Genomic DNA, 17240 nt, shown 5'->3' on the forward strand with positions numbered 1-17240 from the left:
CTGCAAAGTCAGGCCCCACGCGCACTGCAGGCTGGAATGCACGGTAGGGGTGTGTTGGGAAGAGCCTGCCTTTCCAGTGTGGCTCTGCACACTGGCTCACATTTTTCTAACCAGGGGAATGCAACAGCTGTGGCTGATCCATCAGCTTTGTTATGCACAATGCTCAGACTGGGAGACGTCACCCAAATCTCTTGGCCCCACAATGCCCGCCACAGTACCACATATGCACTAATTGCTCAAAACTATGCATGCTTAATGGAAGTTATTTTTGGCATTATACTGTGGCATTTTTTTTGTTACATTGAACATATGTTCCAATGGCCAAAAAAGAAAAAAAATCAGGAGAAAAAACATTTACCCATTTTTCCCTTTTGTAGTTTTTAATCTTGATTTAGACTTTACTTGGGTGTTTTTCAAGATATATGAGCTATATAAACATGGAAAATACTACTGTACATTATATACTCTAATATATAATGCAGTGAATGAAAATCTAGCCTACCTATATATTATATGGAATCCGGAATACAAATAAATGGTGAATTTTTTCAACTTGAGCACTTTCTGTTTTGAACGTATCAGCCAGAGAAATGGTCCTACAGGAACTGGGCACAGTTGTTTAAATAAGAAGAAATAATAGATATAAAGAGGAATCGTGGGGGATCGAGCAGATGGCTCAGTTAACAAATGACTGCTGCACAGACATGAGGACCTGTGTTCAGATCCCCCCTTACACAGTTAAAACATTTCCACTGCAGCAGCATTTGCTTGTAGCCTCATCTTTGGGAGAAGGAGGGACAGCAAGAGCAAGGGAGGGGCTTCTGGATAACTAGACTTCCTGAATCTATGAGCTCCAGGTTCACTGAGAGATCGTATCTCATAAGAGCAACAGAGGAAGGAGCCCTACGTCAATGTAAACCTTCACGTGGACACCCATGCAGAACACACACAAGAACATGCACACATGCACATACCACACACACAAACACACACACATACACACACACATACACACACACACACACACACACACACACACACACACACACACACACACACACACAGGGCAGGAGAGAAATTATGATCCCAGTGGTAGAAAGTTACAAAGTTTATCAATTGCCACTCACTGGTTAGAAGAATATGAATATATATTTGAGATAGACTTCAAAACTGGTGAAGATGGTTCATCTGGGAGGCATAATCTCTGAAGAAATAAGGATTCGCTGGCAAGGCCCCTGGGTCATTTTCTTCAGGGTGCATGTAGCCGTGTGACACTGACTTGACCTTCTTGTCTCTGACCGTTAACTGTTACTGTCTACTTATGTCCAGACAGAGGATGCTGTTTTCGTCTTTAAAAGGGGGAGTAGGAATATACAGAGTGTTTGGCTGGGAACCTGTCTGCAGACACGCAGTCACTGAAGGAGGAGGGGTAACAGCCACTGGTACTCTTTCACTTGTGTGACATCCAGCTTTGCTCTTGATGACACTGAGACATGCATCTCCCAAGATGTTCTCTCTTAGGATGGAATCTCACTTTCCATGCTCGCAATCCTCCACTGCACTGTATTGTACTTTTTTTTTTAATCTTTATTAACTTGAGTATTTCTTATTTACATTTCGATTGTTATTCCCCTTCCCCGTTTCCGGGCCAACATCCCCCTAACGCCTCCCCCTTCCCTTTTATATGGGCTTCCCCTCCCCATCCTCCCCCATTACCACCCTCCCCCCAACAATCACATTCACTGGAGGTTCAGTCTTGGCAGGACCCAGGGCTTCCCCTTCCACTGGTGCTCTTACTAGGCTATTCATTGCTACTTATGAGGTTGGAGTATTGTACTTTTGCTTAAGACTCTCTCTTATCTGTCCCTACCGTTCATATGACATTGATGGTTTTGTCTCTCAGTGACCCCAGGCTACATCATGTCTACTCATCACCACTCAGCCTCCAAGATGGGGTCTGGCATCATCTCTCACATATGATTATTTGAATGATCTTCCTAGGTACACTGTGAATGCTCATGCTAGAAATGGATTCTTTTTTAAATTTTTTTATTGGATATTTTTTATTTGTATTTGAAATGCCATCCCCTTTCCCGTTTTTCTGTCCATAAATGCTCTATCCCATTCCTCCTCCCCCTTCTTCTATAAGGTTGTTCCCCCCAACTATCCACTCCTTCTCACCTCCCCACCTTGACATTCCCCTATACTGGGGGGTCCAGCTTTGGCAGGACCAAGGATTTCTCTTCCCATTGGTGCCCAACAAGGCCATCCTCTGCTACATATGCACTTGGAGCCCTGGGTCAGTCCATGTATACTCTTTGAGTGGCGGTTTAGTCCCTGGGAGCTCTGGTTGGTTGGTATTATTGTTCTTATGGGGTTGTAAACCCCTTCAGCTTATTCAATCCTTTCTCCAATTCCTCCAGTGGAGACCCCATTCTCAGTTCAATGGTTGGCTGAGAGCATCTACCTCTGTATTTGTCAGGCTCTGACACAGCCTCTCAGGAGACAGCTATATCAGGCTCCTGTCAGCATGCGCTTCTTGGCATCAGCAATATTGTCTGGGTATGGATTCTTGATTGTAAAACTTAGTACTCTTCAGAATGCCTCTGATAAATAGATTTCAGATGAACATTCGGAAGTGAATGGGATGCTTTAGTCTTGCAGAAAAGAAAATTATGAGAAGCAAAACCATATGCAGATAAACCATAAAGACTGTCACCTCTTCACATCCTCCTCTTTGGAGTAAAAGAAGAATTAAACCAAAACATTATATAAGCTGCCTAACCCAAAGGATTGTTGTCATTTAAAAAGGAAAGCGGTAGAGAGGAGCAAGGCTGGCAGCCAGGGCACTATAAGTACTTTCAATGTCGTAAGGACATACACAGAGTTCTTCATCTTCTTTCTCCAGTACTCAGCCTAGCATAAGAAGGCACTAAACATGATGCCTATGAATGAATGGGTGGATTAATTCACTAATGATGCCCTTTATTGAAAACTCAGAAGACAATTTTTTTCTTTACTGCAATCTTGCTTACAGACACATTGAGTATGCTGCTTTTTGTAAGTGCAAAGGTAAGAATAGTAAGTGTAAACTATGGGGGTTATATTTTGGAGTGGATTTATTGCATTGGAGAAGCTTCAGGGATGCATCTGGGCAAATAACTCTACATTATAAATCACACAACAGGGCTGTAGTTCGTAGATCTAAATAAGAAGAATAAATATCAAAACTTCTACACCCCAGGCTTAGTGACACACATCTGTAATCCCAGCACCTGGAAGATGGATGCAGAAGGATCTCTGGGAGTGGGAGGCTAGCCTATTCTACGTTACAAGTTTAGGTTAGCCAGGGCTTTACAGTGAGAGCCTGTCTCAAAACAAACAAACAAAAACAAAACAAAAAAAAAACAATCCATAATTTATTAGGCAAACCCTTCTTATAATTTGAGACATGTTCTCACCCACTTGTCTCCATGGTAAAGACACTAATACTTATTCACTGTAGACATCCCTGAAGCAACTGATCTATATATCACACGAGAAATCATACCAATGAGGACTGGAGGCCATACAAGAAGGCCTGCCTTCAAATGTTTTCAGATCAGATTATTGCCTACGCCCTTATTACAAATATTACAAACAACAGTATTTTGCATTCAACTTATACTTTGGTGGCATCTTTCTAAATTCACATCTGTCTTCACTCCATCATCCTTGTTAGCCAGCATAAGAACTATTTTCTTGGTTTTTGTATACAGAGGAAAATTGAACAGCAAACTAAGCCAAGTCACGTGTTCATTTAGGAAAATGTGTGCCTGAGGCATAGCATCGGATCCTCGGACCATGTTGTTCTTTCTGCATACCCAATAGGACTTTATGAAGTATTTATTTAACTTTTAATTGTGTGTATGCATGTGTGTGTGCGTGTGTGCATGCACGCACACACGCACACACACACACACACACGACACATGCCTGTGACAACCAGAAGAGAATGTCAGATCCCTTACAACCTAAATTACAGGCAGTTTCAAGCTACCTGACCTGGGTGCAGTTTTAAGCTTCCTCTTCTTTGGTCCTCTGAAAGGGCAGAAAGCACTTTGAATTGCTGAGCCATCTCTCTAGCCCCAAGGTTCCAATAGCATATTTTTTTAATTTTCTTTTTATCGTAAAGATTTGAAAAGGAAAGACATCGATGACCTTGGACAACTTGAGCACTTAGGTAAACCCCCAGCCTCCACCCGAATCAATTTTGCCAACCTTGCAACATGCCTGAAGGTGACTGTTAGCTAGAGAGCTTTCTCTAGGCTTTGGCTGCACAAGAATGACACGCAAACTGTCACGGTCCGCGTTAGTTCTGGAAGGAGCTTCGGAGACTATCACAGCTCTTTTTCAATCCAAGAAGAGCAGGCCCTGCCACAGTTCAGGAGCTGAACTTGATATACAGAAGTAGCCGCAACGTAACAGCTTTATCTAGCTCCCTTTCCTTCTCACTACGATTACTGCAGCTTGCTCTCCAAGTGAGGAAGACAGGCAGATAGCTTATTCTTCTGTCTGACTCGTCCTTAGGCAGTGCGTCTTCCCAGTGAGGACAAGTGAAAAACATGTCAACCATACAAGAATGGACCGAGTGGACAGAGTGAGAGTCCTTCCTTGACTGCCTGCTTGCTGTGAATGCTCCAGGCAGTAGTCATACAGAAGAGTTATTGATGTTCCCTTCACATTCTGATTATAATTGCACCTGGAATCATATCCAGTAGAAATACCATTCAGACGAGCTTAGCTTGTCTATCCAAATATTACACACAAGTCAGGAAGACGTGGTTAGATGGCCAGCATGCTAATCCAAACACGCCAGGGAATCTATATAAATCAAGTAATATCACATCACGATAAGGTTTAATACACGGAGCTTGTGGCAAACCACGAGGTTTTGGACTTATTCCATTTGCCTAAAACTGGGTCACAGTATGTTTTATTTAACATGGATTCGCAAGAGAAGCCATGCTATTCATCATTCTAGTGCTGTCATATTCGAGTGACCCTTCCTGGCTTCTAAGTGACATTGAGAGTAAAGGAATTGCAGAGTCCAGACTTCCCTGAAATGTGGGGATCATATTATGGGATAGGATGGAGCCACGTTTATTGATTCCTTTGCTAAGAGCTAACTGTGAACAAGAACAGGTCAGCTTTAAAAGATATTTGGCCTATAGGGAGAGCTAAGAGTTGAACTGTATCTGTGATAGCTTAAGCAGGATAAAGCTATGGCCGGCCCTGTGCATTCCAGGTGTTTGTAACCTCACAGTTGAAGAATTAAAGTAGAAAAGGAAATATAGGCACTCTGTGTTACCTAAGTGACAAATGAGAAGCAATTCCTCACCACAGTGACATTTAAAGCTGTTGTGTGTCTCCAGTGATAACACTACTATCTTAATTTTTGTATTAAAAATGTCAAGTCATTTTAGGAACAATGCTCTTTGCTTCAAAGGGGATAATATCTGTGTTTCAAAGTTTTACCCATTTCTTTTTTTATTGTGAGATCTGAAGCAGGTAAGTACATTTATATATCGTTTTCAACCTATACATCATTTTTCTGTGCCTTTTAGATCTTACACGTAAGTGAGGAGGACGTCTGTGAGGATAGCTGTGTATCCTGAGACATCCTTTCTCTTTGGGAAAAACATTTCCTGAACTTAGAAATCATCACTCCTGTGAAATGTTAATGTATCTTACTATATATTTATTAACTTAGAAGCAATATGTTGTATTCTTATCAAATACACTTCTGATGGTAGAAAATGACAAACGTAATCCATCTTGTGTTTTTATCTAATGTTACATTCTACACTTTTATTTATACGAATCATGTAAACCTACGTATTTTTTAATAGCCACCATACAGCATCCCCTTGTGTTTATGAATTCCTTTCTAAGTGAATATTTAATTTTTCTAATTCTTTGCTTTCACAAGTAAACAATGTTAATAAACTAATTTTTCTGTGGCTTAAACAGAAAGGAGAAATTTGAGGATTCGGTGCATGGAATCTATTCAGCGTTTATTGTGAAACACAAGTTTTAGTAAGCATTTTAAGTATCTGAACATGTGTGTTTAATAAAAAGGCATTTAGTGAACTAATATTTCAAATATTCCAACGGGGCAGCGTTAAATAAAACTTATACACTTTTAAAATATTCCTCCAACCAAGATGAGTGACCATTCTGTTCCCCTGAGACTTTATTCCCTCTCTCCGAAACCCCTTGCACTCTCCCCATTCCCTATGTGACTTGCCTGGCCCTTGGCAAATTGGCCCTTTCTTCTACAGTGATTATGTAGCTGGAGTGCAATTCCTGACAGGGCAGCTCAGCGGCAAGCTTGCCATCTCTCCATGCCTACTGCCAGACTGTTCACAGTCCCAGAGGCAGTCTGGTCAGCAGAAGTTCAGACGTAAGCCTGCTGTGGGAGTAGGTAGGAGAGGAGGGAATAAGGAAGGTAAATGGAAATGCTAAGATGCCAGGGCTTCCTGAGTGGTCACATGAGACCTGTAAGAGTGAGGTGAGGAGCTAAGCAGAGAGCTGGAAGGGACCGAAGGCTGTAACTTCAGCAGTTGTGCCAAAGGCCTGAATGGGTGTCAATACTTTAAAATGTTCTAATGGAAACTTGAAAAGTGGTATTGTAATCATTAGTAACACAAACACATTTTTAACTTTCCTGGCTACCAAACATCCTGACATCCAAAGTGGCTGCACGGTTGTATATTCTCAGCAGAAGTATGAGAATTACCCACTTCACCATGCTTCAGCTCACCCTGACCTCCAGTTGGTTATGAGCAATTGGACAGCTTGCTGGATTCAACCCAGTGTCTCATCCTTTTGCAAAGTTGCAATCAACCGATGTTAGGATAATGTCAGTCAATCAAAATGTGGATGTTTTAGTTAATATTTTTATATACATAATGTTTAGCTTTCAAAATCACTTTTGGTGCATGCACGCACGATAGAGCTTTATAGTAACACCAAGAACACAAATATGCTAAAGGACATTATTAAAATGAATACATCTTTCATTGCATGGAGGTAAGTTGAATGCCTAACACAACTTGTTATGGTTCAGTGTTTGAAGTACCGACGAGGACACACACTACATCAGTGCGCTCATCAAAACACCCAACTTGGGTTGGGGATTTAGCTCAGTGGTAGAGTGCTTGCCTAGGAAGCGCAAGGCCCTGGGTTCGGTCCCCAGCTCCGGAAAAAAAAAAAAAGAAAAAAAAAAGCCACCCAACTTACTCATTGAAAGTTTGACACTTCCTATCAGGAGTTTATTCGTGTTTCCCTACCCACACATCTCCTTTCATAATGGCTCAGACTCCACTATGTGGTAGTGTGTGGCCATGAATCATTCTCCCGTGACCACTGTTCTATGAGCTGACAGTGCCACAATGTGTCTATCCATTCACCAGTTGATGAACACTTACGTTATCTCCAGATTACTGGGCTTGTAATGTCTGGTAGGGGGAAATATACATGCCTTTCCATTTTTTCCTTAGCAAAACATTAAAGAAAAACATCAATTCCCAGTGTTACTTGGTGTCCAGGACAGTGTCTGAAAAGAACTGAAATTATTCACATCCTTTCCTACGGCTCTCCAGTTTATTGAGTCTTCCTTACAAGAACACCTCCAGCCCAAACCACTCTTCTTTCACTGAAAAACCTCTCTCCTTTTCTCTCCCTTTAATTCTTCCTCCCTGACCATCGAATCTGCAATGTGAATTATTTTGAAATTTCCTTGTTTATCTCTAATGAGTTCCCAAGTTGTCCATACAGCTTCCTGCATCGCTCCCGGTCCTGTGTGTCTGCTTTCTTTTAGACTTTGGCCTTGTCTTCTATTGTACCCCAGCAAGCCCCTTTCTCCAGTTTGCCTACGTGCATCCTACATATGCTCAGCACGCATGTCCCAGGATTCCATTTTAATCTTCATGCTTGGTTGCACTCAGCTCTCATTTGCTGCACTTGGAATTGTTTAACAAGAGCCTTACAGGAAGTATTTAACACAAGCAGTGAGGAGTCCATGCCTATTCCTCTCAACTTATACGGGGCTGAACTCATGGGTTTTTTTTTTTTCATTAAACAGAAGATGTGCCCACATTCTCTGATGCAGAACTACTTAGGCTTACCAGAACCACAATGAGTTATGCCTTTACACACCTCCTTGTCCTTGATGGTGCTATCTTTTCATCTCCTAAAAATTCCAGCAGCCAGGCAAAAGCTCAGAACTGTTTGAGCTCCTCATTACTGGTGCACGTAGGGACCACTCACTGCACTGGCCCAGCACACTTCTAAGTAACTTCTTTGATGTTCATGGCCACAGAAATCATGGAGGCCAAGGCTTTTACCCTTGAACCCAGTGACAACTAAGATATCATTCCTTAATAGGTACACAGTAAGCTTTATGTGCCCAATAAGTTCACATAGCTCAAACCTTGGTGCTTGGTGAATAGAAATAAGTTATAGGTGATTTAAAGACTGAGTCACAGTCCCCTAGTCAAAATATGGCTAATGCCTTCCACTTATTTTTAATTCTGTCATCATATTAGTTAAAAAAAAAAAACACTTAGCTCCCTGCTTCAACTGTTCCATCAGAGGTTGCTACATCTTATGTCATTGTCATCTGCATTTTCTTTTTTTTTTTTTTTTTTTTTTTTAGGACTTTTTTTTTTTTTTTTTTTTTTTTTTTTTTTTCTTCTCGGAGCTGGGGACCGAACCCAGGGCCTTGCGCTTCCTAGGCAAGCGCTCTACCACTGAGCTAAATCCTCAACCCGTCATCTGCATTTTCAAAACACCACTAACACAGATTATCAGGATTAGCCTCTTATAGAATCTTACACTCATTACACCTCTCTCTCCCCTATCATATTCCATCACCTGCCTTTCAAAGTCTGTAGCTATGTAATGTGTCATTGTTTATGATATTTACCCTGCTGGGCCCCGGGACTCCACAACTGATTTCTCTCATCAAGCAACAGCGTTGCACCTGTTGGTCCATCCTCCCCCAATGCTCTGCTAAGTCTCCTCCACTCTCCACTCTTAGATCTGGACGTCCATGGGATCAGTTGTTAGACTCCACTCCTCTGAGCACCTTGTCCTCTTTCCCCCATCCGTCTGAATTCTGCTATTAACTATGCCTCACTGAAGCTGTATAACACAAGAGCCCCACCTCCCAGGGGTGTTTGGGTGTGATTTCCTCAATAGCACTCGGGTTTGAAGCGCACCAACATTTATCAATATGACTAATGAGATAACCCATGGTAAAAATACCCAAAGTCAGTAGCAATTGCAATAGAAGTAAATCTAATTTTCTCCCCATATCCCACACTAAATCACAAGCCTCATAAAGCAACCTGTCAATCTTGTTGACAAAAAATAAGTTCAAGGGCCTACATACCCAAGTACTTGACAAATAAATTAATATATGCATGAAATTATCTACCACACAGTAGAAAACAAGCAATCCATATTTCTGCAGGAGAAAAATGTTATAGCTTAAAGATTTGAGAAAATATCTGAATTTTAAGCTATGTTTTCGAGGTAGTATCTTGAATAGAATCATGAGATCAGCAGACTACTATATTCATTTATTTTAAATGTAACATTTCTGAGCTTAAATCAAGCAGAGTTTCTCACTGCTGTAGTGCTGGCACCCTTTAAGCTGAGCCAGGAAGGTTGTGTTGAATTCAAGACCACCTCATACAAAGAATGAGACATTGTCTCAACAAAACTGAATTAATTCATTAACTCTGAATTTAAGAACACTTTCTATATCCAACAATGACAATTAAACAAACATATATTTTACAGAGCGTTTATTCATTGATATAGGTTGAAATTAACTCAAAAGCTCTATTATGAGTATCAACAGGTAGATCAGGAGGTCTCTGCCAGAAGAAACAGCCCCAGATTTAATTCCCATCAGCTCATAGCCAGTTGTAACTAATTCTAAGGGATCTGACATTTTATGTGCACAAATATATATACAAGCAACATATCCATTCATAAGATAACCTTTTAAAAATGTGCATCATTTTTTTATCTCTTAGCTTTGAGATAGTAATGCAGAAACTGCTCATTAGATGTTTGATTTGGAACAGTAGAGTGACTTTCTCCTTAATGATGGGCAGGGGAGTAATTTAAGGAGGAGGAGACATAGTTTGCAGATGAGTCTGAGGAAAGAAAATCCCATGGTTCTGTTAGGGATGAGGTACAGAGAAGACCACAGAACAAAGAGGAGGCAGAGTTTGTGCTGTTTTCATCAGGATGCAGTCTCAGCATCCATCATAGATGTGCACTTATGGAAAGGTGTCCAGCTAAAACTACCTGTGGTCATGTAGCCTCCTAAAATAGCTAATATGAGTAATTAGTAAGAATTTATAGAGACTGTGATTAGGACAAGAGGAATGGATACTTTAGAATTTATTTAGGCAAAATCAGTAATGAAATAGATAAAATGAGGAAAGATTGAATTTGCATGCTCAATCTAATAATACATTTAAATATGAATGTGTGTGTGCGTGAGAGAGAGAGAGAGAGAGAGAGAGAGAGAGAGAGAGAGAGAGAGAGAAGAGAGGAAGCTGATAATAAGTTTAGCTGTAAATGTATGAAATTAGAAGAATCAGAAAAAAATCCCTGAAGGTGATCAGTATAAAATTGGAGGAATTTATGGATTAGTGTTCAGAAAAGAAGACTGATAAAAGACTTGGAATTGGTTAGAAAACAAATAACAAAAACAATACATAATCAAATATGAAAACAAAAATACACGTATAATTTTCCCAAAAGGGTGCTTACTTTGAATTAGATGAAATGAATAACTTAGTTTGCAAGGTAAGGACATAAAAAGGTAAGATAACTTGAATGTCCCTAAAGAAGTCTGGAAGTCAATGGCCAAACCTGACATCAAAAAACCAAGAACAGCTGTATCCCTTTAAATGTTTTCAAATGGAGACCAGTGACTCCCCCAGCTTTGAACAGTGGGTGATTGTTACATGTTGCTCACGTATCCAGAATTCCATCAGTAAGGCGGCCTCCAATAGCTGACCCAGGAGCGCCATGATCTCATCAGGGAAACAGTCCCCTTTGTCTCCTTCTGCCCCACCCTCCTGTTTCCATCAGCCTTGTGCCTCTTACTCTCCTTGTGAGAATGATGACTGACTGGAAGTAGAAATGAGGGCCACGTGCTCCTCATCCCTATCTAGACAAGAGACAGTTGGAGATGGAAAGGTCTTGCCTAAGGATGAAGATGACCCCACCCCTCTCCAGCGTACCCCTTAGCTTCCATTGGCACAGACTGAGTTACCTGATGATGATTCCCGAAACAACCACTGACTTGGAAGAACAATTAGGTTTCCATTTTCTAGAGCTGATCGTGGAGTAATTTCATAGATGCATTGGTCATTGGTAGTGAGGGATGAATGACTGATTCTTCAGGTAAAAAGGAAATGGGAATTGGATGGGTACGTAACAAGTCAATAAAACTCACCACCTAAAGATTAGGTAAACCTGGGAGAGTGCAGTCTGAGAAGTCACTGACATTGGCAGATGACAAAGAGACATCAGAGAAAGAACGAAAGAATGGGACAAAGCCAAATGACATCCCACATCAGCTCAATAGTAAGGAAGCAACTACCCTGGAGCCCCATTGACGAGTCTATTGCAATTTTTAATTGGGTTGTGATGAAGACATTACCAGTGGGTAGTTGAAAGAAATCTATCACCTCCTCAAGCTCTGCACTCCCTAACAATCAGAGAGGAGGAAGGGCAGGGGGCTAGTTTTTACCTCAGAAACTCAGTATGGTTGTGTTTGCACACTACTGTGTACATGCACATGAATGCAGGTGACTATAGACTCCATATGAAGGGAGAGGACAGATCCTCTGGAGTTGCAGTTACAGGGGTTCATGAACCACCCGATGTGGTTGCTAGGGATAGGAGTCAGGTCCTCTACAAGAACTCCAAGTACTCTTAACCTCTGAGTTCTCTCTCCAGCAGTTTTTATACTGGGACTGGAGAAATGGCTTAGCAGCTGAAAACACTTGTTGCTGCTCTTGCAAAGAAACTCCCTCTTCTCTCCTCCTTGGGTACTGCTTACAGGTGCACATGCATGCAATCCAGGTAAAACATCCATACGCGCAAAATAAAAATAAGTCATTTTGGAAACCTAGTAATTATGGGGCAGAATGGTAAGATGAATGACCGTGTCTAGCTGAGTAGTTATAATCATGTTTCTGAAATTGTTGGTTGTTCATCCACCAAATTCAAGCTTTTAGAGATACGTAAATAAAGAAAATCTCCCTGTCCCCATAGAGTGTCCATTTCAGGGGAGAGGGAGGGAGGGAGGGAGGAGAAGGAGACAAGACAGAATTAACAAATAAAAGATATGTCAGGGAGGTAGTTGCCATAAAAAAGAATGAAGCAGGTTAAGGAGATGGTTGGCAGCTACATTGTGATAGATTGGTGTTTTAAATAAAAATGGCAGAGGAAGAAATCTCAGAACCAAAGAGATCTAAGCATAATAGAGGTCAGCACGTTTCAGGATAAAAGGTGTCTGGTTTAATCTGGAGATCCATGGGGCAGGTTTGGGAAGTATATCGTGGGGTTAGAGAGTGCTTGGAACTCTGTGAGGAGGGGTATCACTTAGATGATGAAGTCAAAGAATGAGGGCACCAGGTGAGGTGTCTTGAGTCAGGAACTAGGAATCTGGGAGTGGCTGTATGAGAGACTTAATCGTAAGGAAGACCTGGCTCGGTTGAATCAGTTAGTGCCAGAATTACCACGGGAAAATGGGTTCCTTTAAGGTAAGCGTGACCCTGAAAGATAAAGTTGAAACGTCGTAGCTTGTTCCTGTTTAAACTAGAACTAGCTAAGCATAGAAACAAGACAAGGAAGATGGAAAGTTTAGAAGAAATGCTACACACTTTGGAAATAGATGGTCCTGATTTATACGGGTTTAACTAGAGATGGTTCCTTGACTTTCTAATGGTGTCAAGGCATGTACCGCCAGCCTCATTTCCTACATAATAATCTGTGACTTCCAGGAGATGTGCAACAGTTGAGATAACCCTTGTGTCTCCTGACTATGACTCCCGTGGGCTCTGGAAGTACTCTTAGCTTATTTAAGGTAAGCTAATTCAAGCTAAGACGTTCAGTAATTATATGTATTCAGTGCACTTTTGATCTGAAGTCTTTTTTTGAAATGTGCAATTTTTTAAAAATGCACTAGAACATCAACCCATTATAAATTGAAGAAGGTTTGTAATAACATCTCCAAGTCAACTTTAGTAAAGAGAAAATTTTGGTTCCTAAGCAGCACCATTCTTCGTGTAGAAATATTTCTGCACACATTGTCTGCACTCACTCTTCTCGTTGGCTAACTTGGTAGTTGATGGACGACAATCTCACTGGCAAGTTTCCACAGATTGCGGAGGTCCATGTCCTTAGAGTGAATGGCAGGATGGCCTTTTATTGTCAAGACTCACATGATTGGTGCCTTACTGTCAAGGTTTCAGAAGCTATTAGATGATTTAAATGTAAAACACACCGTGTTCCTCTCAGATGTTCGTGCCTAGGACTCACTGAACATCTGTACCATAGCCCAAGGTTTTTCTCACGCTGTGTTTCACATGCCTGTTTCGGATTTTAGAAGCTGCCATTTGTATTATCCATGGAGAAGTTGCAAAGTCATCATGTTCTGGAAAAGAACTGGAAATTATTAGTTGGCAGGTAGGAGATCAGAAAGCTCCAGGTTGTCCTCTGAGACTTTGTGAGTTCCAGTCCCAATTCTTCCAGTCTGGGCTACAAGGTTGCACCATTCATTATTATTATTATATTATATTATTATTATTATATCATCATCATCATCATTATGTGTCAAGACTTCCATCTTGAAGAAGGATCATAGCATTTTTACTCCACACCCAGTGTTTGCAAACTGCCCATCATTTCCTAAGGGATCTTAAGAAACGGAAGCATTGAGTTCTCTTCAGGCCGCGGCGGTGCCTCCCACCTGGAAAAAGACAGCTCTGTAACGGAATCCCAGCCAGCGTATGCATTATCTGCCCCTCTGTCTGCCTCTGTGATCATACAGCAAATTAAAAGGTCTCCCAGGCTCGGCCTGCCTTCCAGCTGCCAGCCCCTGGGAGACACGAGGGAGCCAGGAGGGACCAGGTGGAGCAGTGTTGAGTTGCACCGAACACACAGTGCAAGGAGATTGGCCATAGCTCCCCAATTGAATATTTATACCAACCCCATTTCTCCTCTTGCTCTTTGGCACTGACCACAGTGCTGAGCTACTGCTGATTTCAAGGGCGCTGCATTGTGTTGGATCTGCTCTATGAACTATTACGCCAGATGAGAAATGGGCCACAGGGTCCTATTGCTGAGATGGCTTGTTGACTTTTCTTTCCCCGTGGAGACTATCCTGTTACAGTGTCCAAAGGAAGGGGCAATGAGGGCGGGGACATTTCCTGACATCATCTGGCGCTGCTGACCTGAGAGGATGTATACAAACTCCACCACTGCTTTTAGCAGAACGGAAAGGACCTGAAATTACATTAAAGAAAGCACGGCACTCTGGGTTGAATGTTGCTGTTTCTCCACCATTTGCTAAGAGGTTTGATTTTGGTTTGCTAAGGTCAGACACTTATCACAGGGCCTTCTCATCACATTTCACGTTCTGACTCCCTGAGGCAGCTGCTAACTCCCTCGCTCTCAAAGTGAATGGGTGGAGTAACCTCATAAAGATACAAAATGTCTTGGCGAAGGGAGGACAGGAGGAGAGAATGGCTGTGTAAGGGAGAGGTTCTGTGTTACTCAGTAAGCCTTGCAAACCCGAGAAGCTATTTCTACACACGCACCCATTAACTTTCTCAAGACAATGGTCATGAACTCACATTCCCCTCTCCCAGCTTGTATCGATGGAACACCATCCTTGTGCATTCGTTATCGTCAGCTTTGCTTTAAGAAAAGCTCATTGCTGTTTCTTTTTATTTAAAATGGTAGAGTTTTGAGAATTTTATGTTCAAGTATTGTATCCACAGCATTCTGCCTTTTCATTTTTCCCTCCGACTCTGAACTTCAAGACTTCATAATTACTGGTGTGTGTGTGTGTGTGTGCACATGTGTGTGATGTATATGTAACATACCGAGTTCATAGAGGGCTGCTAGTATACACATGTGTTTAGAGCTGATCACTTGGCCTGGTATAACCTACCAGGGAGTTTGTTCCTGAAGAAAATTTATTCTTTCTCTCTGCCGCCACTGACTTCCTGTAGCTCTTCATTTAGGGGCGAGTGGGCCCTTGTGAAAATGTCCTCATCTTCCATTTGTTAGTGTTTCTTCAAATGACAATAAACTGTCCACCACTAGATTTCTTAGGAATCACTGTTTTATTGGTTAAGCCTAAATCAGTAGAAGGCAATGATCAGGACGCTGCAGCCTAAGTCCCCTAGAAGAGAAAGCATGCCAAATGCTCACAGTACCCGAAAAGGAGAGTGAAGGCAAGCATTCTATTACAGAGTTTAACCGTGTGAGTGTGCGTGTGTGTGTGTGCATGTGTGTGTGTGTGTGTGTGTGTGTGTATGTATGTATGTGTGTGTGCATGAGTGCACACCAGGCCTATTAAGGAAGAAAAGCTACAACAGGGTCTCAGGGTCAGAACTTGTTACTTCAGTGTTCTTTCGAGAGGAGTGAAATCTGACTTTTCCTGCCTTCAAGATCTGTCTGTCCCGAAGCTGGGTCACTCATCTCCCTTGTATTGAGAGGAGATCAATGACATGGTGAGGAGTATAACACTAAAAGAGAAGACACTGGGATGCAGGATTGGGGTATGGCAGGACAGAATGAAACAGTTGGTTCAGTCCCACACCATGGCTTTTTGAGGAAGGCATTACACCTATCCATTTGGGTTCCAAATGTCAAACACATGGTTGGTTGGTGAGAGGTGAGACACTGAATTCTGCAGCGTCTGTGTGGACACAGGGGTGGGGGCTTCTGTGGCCCAGTTCCAACCAAATATGACTGTCCAGTAAAAGAGCTACTCAAGTAGACTCCACATGACAGTCTAGAGAGAGAGAGGCATCAAAACTTTGCTGTTTGGGGATTGTAACTATACATCTATATAAACTATATATCTGTAGATGACCCTGATGCCCGAGAAAGCTAGCAATGGCCTAAGAACAGTGAGAGAAGGGGAGGTCATGTGAGCCTGACTTCTTGATTTTAAATGGGCTGTTTCGGGAAGGAAGATTTAGTTTGACTTGTGTCAAAGAGGCTGTTTTCCTCTAGACCAGAAGTTCCAAGGAAAATACAGATACAAGTCGTTCTAACGCTGTACATTTTCTGGAAATGAAATGGGCTTCTTATTAAGAGAATTTTTTTAGCATGTTTTTACACAGAGCAGGTTCGTGTTGTCAACACTAAAGTGGTTTTTACTAAGTGAAAACACTTATTAAATAGGTACTCCACTAAACTAAATGTGCCATGGAGAGGAAGCTTATCCATCTCATGTGGATACTTAATCCCCACGTTAAATATATTCGATCTACTTATCATCTTCAGTTTTGACCCTAAGATCCCATGATTGGTAAATGACAGAGGTGTGGTTTAACGCTCAGGTTAGAGTTGGCAGTGCCTAATTTTAACCCTACACTCAGCCTGAAGCAAAATAAGATGTTTTCTATTGAAGAACATGGTTTGTCCCATCCTAATCAGAATTAAATTAGTTTACCAGGTAACCATCTTCATTTCTGTACACTGCACTTACGCTTTGCTCTTCTTGATTAAACACTCTAGTACCACAACCATTCATCCCCCACAGCATCTGAACTCCCGGCAGAGCATCTGTGTAGAGAAAGAATTGATATATTCTTCAGCACAATTGATGGCATTGGATGTTTTGATTGTGGCCTTATGGCTTCACCCCACTACTTGCTAGAGGAAAATAATTTCCTGCTTCATTAACCATGGTTTGTAACTGATCTTATAGAAATTCGACTCCTGCTCCATTCAAATAATTCTTGAAGGATCTGGGGGAGAGTTTGTTCTTTTCTTTGTTTTCCAATGAAGGGACTCTTTTGAAAACCCAAATTTAGACATGCCCTCATTAGTTTGAAGTATTTGCTCACAAGTTCTTAGAGGAGGAGTTGGAGGACTCGTGTTTTATCTGAATAATTTGTTGGAGTCAAATTTGTTGG

The 17240-nt window shown here is 41.6% G+C and overlaps 1 protein-coding gene and 1 long non-coding RNA gene across 16 annotated transcripts in view; both read left to right on the forward strand.

Annotated features, from left to right (window-relative positions):
• The window catches only part of Eya4 (EYA transcriptional coactivator and phosphatase 4), a 243702-nt gene that overhangs the window by 148063 nt on the left and 78399 nt on the right, over positions 1-17240 (forward strand). The window lies entirely within an intron of this gene.
• Positions 8712-14620, forward strand: LOC134482584 (uncharacterized). The gene is made up of 2 exons (XR_010058874.1): positions 8712-12162; positions 13086-14620. It is a non-coding gene; the product is annotated as an uncharacterized LOC134482584 (long non-coding RNA).

The sequence above is a fragment of the Rattus norvegicus genome, chromosome 1 (assembly GCF_036323735.1).
Source record: "Rattus norvegicus strain BN/NHsdMcwi chromosome 1, GRCr8, whole genome shotgun sequence".
Lineage (NCBI taxonomy): Eukaryota > Metazoa > Chordata > Mammalia > Rodentia > Muridae > Rattus > Rattus norvegicus.